The 5114-nt window shown below is 32.5% G+C and overlaps 1 long non-coding RNA gene across 1 annotated transcript; it reads left to right on the top strand.

Annotated features, from left to right (window-relative positions):
• Nucleotides 1-3323: 3323 nt before the first annotated feature.
• Nucleotides 3324-4800, top strand: LOC105326744 (uncharacterized). The gene is made up of 3 exons (XR_010714183.1): nucleotides 3324-3673; nucleotides 3851-4110; nucleotides 4344-4800. It is a non-coding gene; the product is annotated as an uncharacterized lncRNA (long non-coding RNA).
• The last annotated feature ends 314 nt before the right edge of the window (nucleotides 4801-5114 follow it).

Below are 5114 nucleotides of genomic sequence, written 5' to 3'. Positions count from 1 at the left end.
GAATTTAAAAGTTGGTTTGAAGAAGATTATATTTAAACTTTTCTGCATTTGCATGAAAGTCTTTATTCTATAGAAAACAGTGCAGACAATTTTTGGGAGTTGATTTTAATCAACTCTCCTATGCAGTTACTCAGACAAATCGAAAGTGAAACAGTGTTTGGACTCATCACAAATCATTGCTGCTGACAAGACTTAGTTCTTGAAAATAATTGATGAATTCGATGTAATGTAGCCTAAAGCATTGTTTTTCAAGAAAACTTATTTATAAATACATTGAAAATACTCAGATTTTAAATGGTACGAACAATTATATTTTTGTAGTCGTATGTATTCTTACGCCAGACTTCGATATAGTCTCGTTCGACTCGACGCTCGGTTGTCTCCGTAAATCCTTGTCGGAGATTTACGGTGTCAGCTGAGCGTTTGGTTGAACGAGACTAGAGTTCAATATTGCTTGGATCCATACAATTTTCGAGAAATATTTCTATCACTGATACATAGTTTGATTGAATTAATTTTATCTTTAAATATTATTCAACATTATCCATATGGGGGTTTCTCGACGTTCTTGTCGAAAAAGTCCAAAAATTCATATTATAAAAATGTGCGTAATTCAAATTAAAAATTACATGTATTTGTCATGCAAAATAACATATCATTGATTTTAAAATAAATGAACATCAACAAAATCAACTCCGGTCAGTTCTTCAGTACTTTGATTTTTACCTGGCAATGCCCACATATTAAGAGATTCCACGTACCTATTGCAGGATTGCAAGATTGGCTTTTAACACCATATACATATTATGGGAATGTTAATGCAACTAAGAAAAACTAGACCTGACGCATTAGTCATTTGCACACTTTAAGTACATACAATCTAATTAACTAGGGTAGTTTTAAAAAGCTTCTTTTAAGTTTTTATTTTGGAAAAATGGCATCTTATAAATGAATTTTTAAATAAATGTAGAATTTAAAAGAGAATCATTTATGGTTAGGACCTATATGCCTGTGCAATTCTCACTATTGATAACCCTCAGGAATTCTTATGTGAATGCCTTAAATATACAACCAATGACAAAGGAAATCGAAGTTGACATTGTATTTTTTTCAAATATGAATCCCTTCATTTGATGTTGCTAAAAAATAGTGTATTTAAATTTCAAGCACCTGCACACTTTGTTAGTGACTAAAACAAATTGTATTAAACTCCCAATATGAAACACAAATGCTTTTCTGCATATCTGAAACTAAATTGGACTTGTATTAAATTGTCCAAAAATACACATTTTGTATATCGGAATTATTTCTGCACTGTAATTAATTTTGTCCACTAGCTTTCTATTAAATTGGTTTTTGCATCCTCAGTCTATTATCTTTTGTTCGTGTTATTGTTTCAGTTGATTTTTTTAATATCTTTGTGCATATTTAAAAAAATAATAATATGTTTTCTTCACACGAGGCAGTTTTCTTTTTTTTTCCTAAACCACTCTAAAGGTTTTTCGTTTGCCTGTTGTAGACTGCAAAGGATAACTCTCACTGCTATACTCTGTCCTAAGATATCTGTTAAGAGTAAATTTTAACCTTAATTTCATTGTAGTAAGAATTCTACAAATTCTTGTAAGGTCAGCAAATGATGTAAATTATGAATGGGGGAGAGGCTTTGACAGTTTTCCCCGCTATCTTTCGCACCTTATCGCTCAAATCGTGGGACTTGGCAGATTTGGTTCCAATTAAATTTTAGATAATAAACAGGCTAAGCATTTTCACATTAATCTTTGTTTTAACTTTTAAGTACCTCCATCCCGTCCGTGTGAATTTGACATTTTATTTCTATTTAAAAGATATTGTATAAGAAATTCTGTCAGTCTTTGTTCAACCTCGCATTGATACACTCATGGAATAAACTGATGCGAAATCATTCGATTGTGTTCAGTTTTTGCGTGTAACAATATCCTTAATTCACATTTTGCTTAATTACTTGATATTAATAAATACCTCAGGGTCAAACGATGTTCATTCAAAAGTATGAAAAATTTCCAAGATTTCTACGTTTAAACGCCCCCTTTAGCTTATCAGGTTACAAAACACGGCTAAAAAATGTGATGTCTACGGGGATTTTGCATAGCAGCAGACCCGGATGATAAAAATTGCGCGAGGTATTCCGAGTGACTTCCGAATGGAAAGAAGATGAAAACATTCCCCATTATAAATCTCCATATAAAAATCTGTGAATTTTTCCGACTGAAAAAATATATTGGAAATTTTCCCTTCCATCGATTTTAATTGCACTTCTTTCACAGGTATGTGTTTTTTTTTATAATCAAAAATCGGCCAAATTTGCTGCATAAATATCTTGGGACAGACTATAGCATTAATGGAATCTCTTCCATATTATTATTTTAGTACTATGCTCAATTTTAGATCCTTTGAAACACATGGTTTATACGTTAGGGTGATACCCATATGCTTCGCTGAGGTCATTCTTTGCCACATGTTCCACACTTGAGTATCAACAACTCTCTTTCGAACACCTCCCTTTATTGCACAGCCATCTTGTTACCCTCTTCCTTGGAAGACGGTATAAAGAGTTGAAATAATTTACAGTCTCCGGGTTGTGCACTTCCTCTCCTTTTTGATTGGTAGAAAATACATGATGTGAAAATTTACATTTATTTCATTGGTTGAAATACTGTCCGGCACAAGGGAGATAATTTTCTGATGATCTCTTTCATGTACGACTTAACAAATTTCGTAGATTTCAATGCTTAAAAAGTGGGAAAACGAAAAAGCAATACAAATGCTATGAATGAAATTCAGCCTTTTGATTTTCAGGTCCAACTAGTTGAAAGAGATATTCTATAATATTTACTGAAATTACTTCCTTTTCTTTCATTATTTTGTTTTTCAAATACAAAAATTAAAAAAAAAAATTGATGCGGTATGGCTTATATCGGTAAAGTTGTTTGCACCTTAGATAGGTCAAACTACGGGTAATAATTGTTGAACAAAATACTGAATGCAGTGGTATAACTTTTTATCAAAATAATAGAGTCTACGACTCTTCCTAAGATCTCTTTTACCCTACTGTAGTCGATATCAACTTACAAGCTCGGTTAGGCATTTCTCAATTTCAGACACGCAGGCTTAAAAGACACATGATGGCATAAAAATGTTCCAAACGCCATGGTATGTAGAGGAAGTTGACATTTATATAAAAAAGAAATAAATTGTCTTTGATAACTATTTGCTGTTTAGGGTTCGCTCTTAAGACGGTAAGCTTTTTTTAAAAAGCTAAACTTTTACAGATTTAAATCCCCCGAAACCGCACCCGGAGTTGGTTTTAGGTTTTCCGAAAACTAGTTTCAGTTTAAAGCCGCTAAATAGAAAAACTAGTTTTGGTTTGAAACTAATTCAAAACCGGTTTTGCAAAAAAATGAAAAGTAAACCCCAATTTAAACCTAAACTAGTTTTTGATCAATAAATTCGCCCTGTACTAACCAAGTATATACCCTATGAGGATGTTTTAAATGAAAAAAATTTGATTCAGGGCTCAAATTTAAACTGCATAATTTATATGTTTAGATATTGAATCACAAGGCATTCAAATTTCTTCAATTGGTCGCCATATCATTAGCTGCTTATTGCTACAGGTACACCTATTCAGGATACGGTATGTAATATAAATAGGTGATCATAAATGTATCATCATTGATTATATTTTTTTACATTGTCAACTAAGTGCTGTCAAATTACAAAAAAAAAAATTGATAACAACTTCATTTTGTACACTCTTTGTTTAATATGCATGTTCCTTTTTATACAATATTAATACTCTATTTTTCAACAGCAGTATGATGTCGGGAACAGGAAGCTCCAACACGCCCGATGTGATGATAAGCTACAACTTAGGAAGCAAAGACGCTGCTTTAAAAATACGGGACAATCTGCAACAAAATGGTATAACTTGTTGGATAGACGTAGACGTAGAAGCAGACAGTTATATGGCGGGGTCACTCCAGGAAGCAATAGCCGCAGCTATAGAGAACTGTACAGTATTTTTGACGTGTTATTCTGAGAAGTACTCGCAAAGCAAACTTTGCGAAAAAGGTAATTTAGACAATTAAAAATTAGGTGAATACAATACTGCCCTGTGTTACTGATAAAAATGTTACATCTCTCTCTCTCTCTCTCTCTCTCTCTCTCTCTCTCTCTCTCTCTCTCTCTCTCGGCTTATTATACAGTGGAAATATATGATAATCTAATTGTTTATAAGGTGGCGTACCTTGTCAAATATCACAACGAGATAGTATAGGGTATAGTTTGTATTTCTTTTTATGTAGAAGCCGAGTATGCCAATTCGAGGAAGAAGACAATTATCTCGTGTAATCTGGAGGCAGACTTTGACCCCAGCGGAACGTTAAATACCATTATTGGTAGCAAACTTCTCTTCAATTTTTCTGGAAAGTATCCGTTTGAAAAACAAATGGAAAAATTGATACGTGAGATCCGATTACATCTGAAGGACAATGACAATCAGGCAAGGATGCTTTGACCAAGTATACTGGCATGATTAAAAACGATCTTATCAGTAATTAAAGTAGGTCATGCAATTTCTATGGAAACATCCATTCTTATCTTTCTTTTAATAACACCTGTAAATTTGCCATTCATTTTTGCATTTAATGTAAATTTAATTTACCTTGTGAACTAGTGCCAAAAAACAGATTCAAGGCTTTTTGTTTGATGATGTTAATGGTTTTTAATGTGATAGAAATAGAATATATATTAAAGAAAAAAACCCACGCTTTATATTCTTTGTTTTACTCAAAAAAAAATTCTATTTTGTAATGCAAAATTTGTGGCTTATAAATGTTGTGCGAGACATGGCAAAATTGGATGAATATGCAATAAGATTAAATAATTGAACAACTTTAAACCCAAGAAATCGGAATAGTTATCGTTATAAGTTGAGTTCAAGATTAAATCAAAGAAATCAAATTGATAAAATGCTTTCGACTGGTCTTGTCTTTGCTTCTCATTACAAGTGGCGACTCTTTGACAGTTTCAGCTCGACATTATACATTAAAAGATCGACTTGAAATTAATGTAAG

This window comes from Magallana gigas, chromosome 5 (genome assembly GCF_963853765.1).
Source record: "Magallana gigas chromosome 5, xbMagGiga1.1, whole genome shotgun sequence".
NCBI lineage: Eukaryota > Metazoa > Mollusca > Bivalvia > Ostreida > Ostreidae > Magallana > Magallana gigas.
The sequence above is the reverse complement of the archived record's forward strand: the minus strand, read 5'-3'. Positions and strand labels throughout refer to the sequence as shown.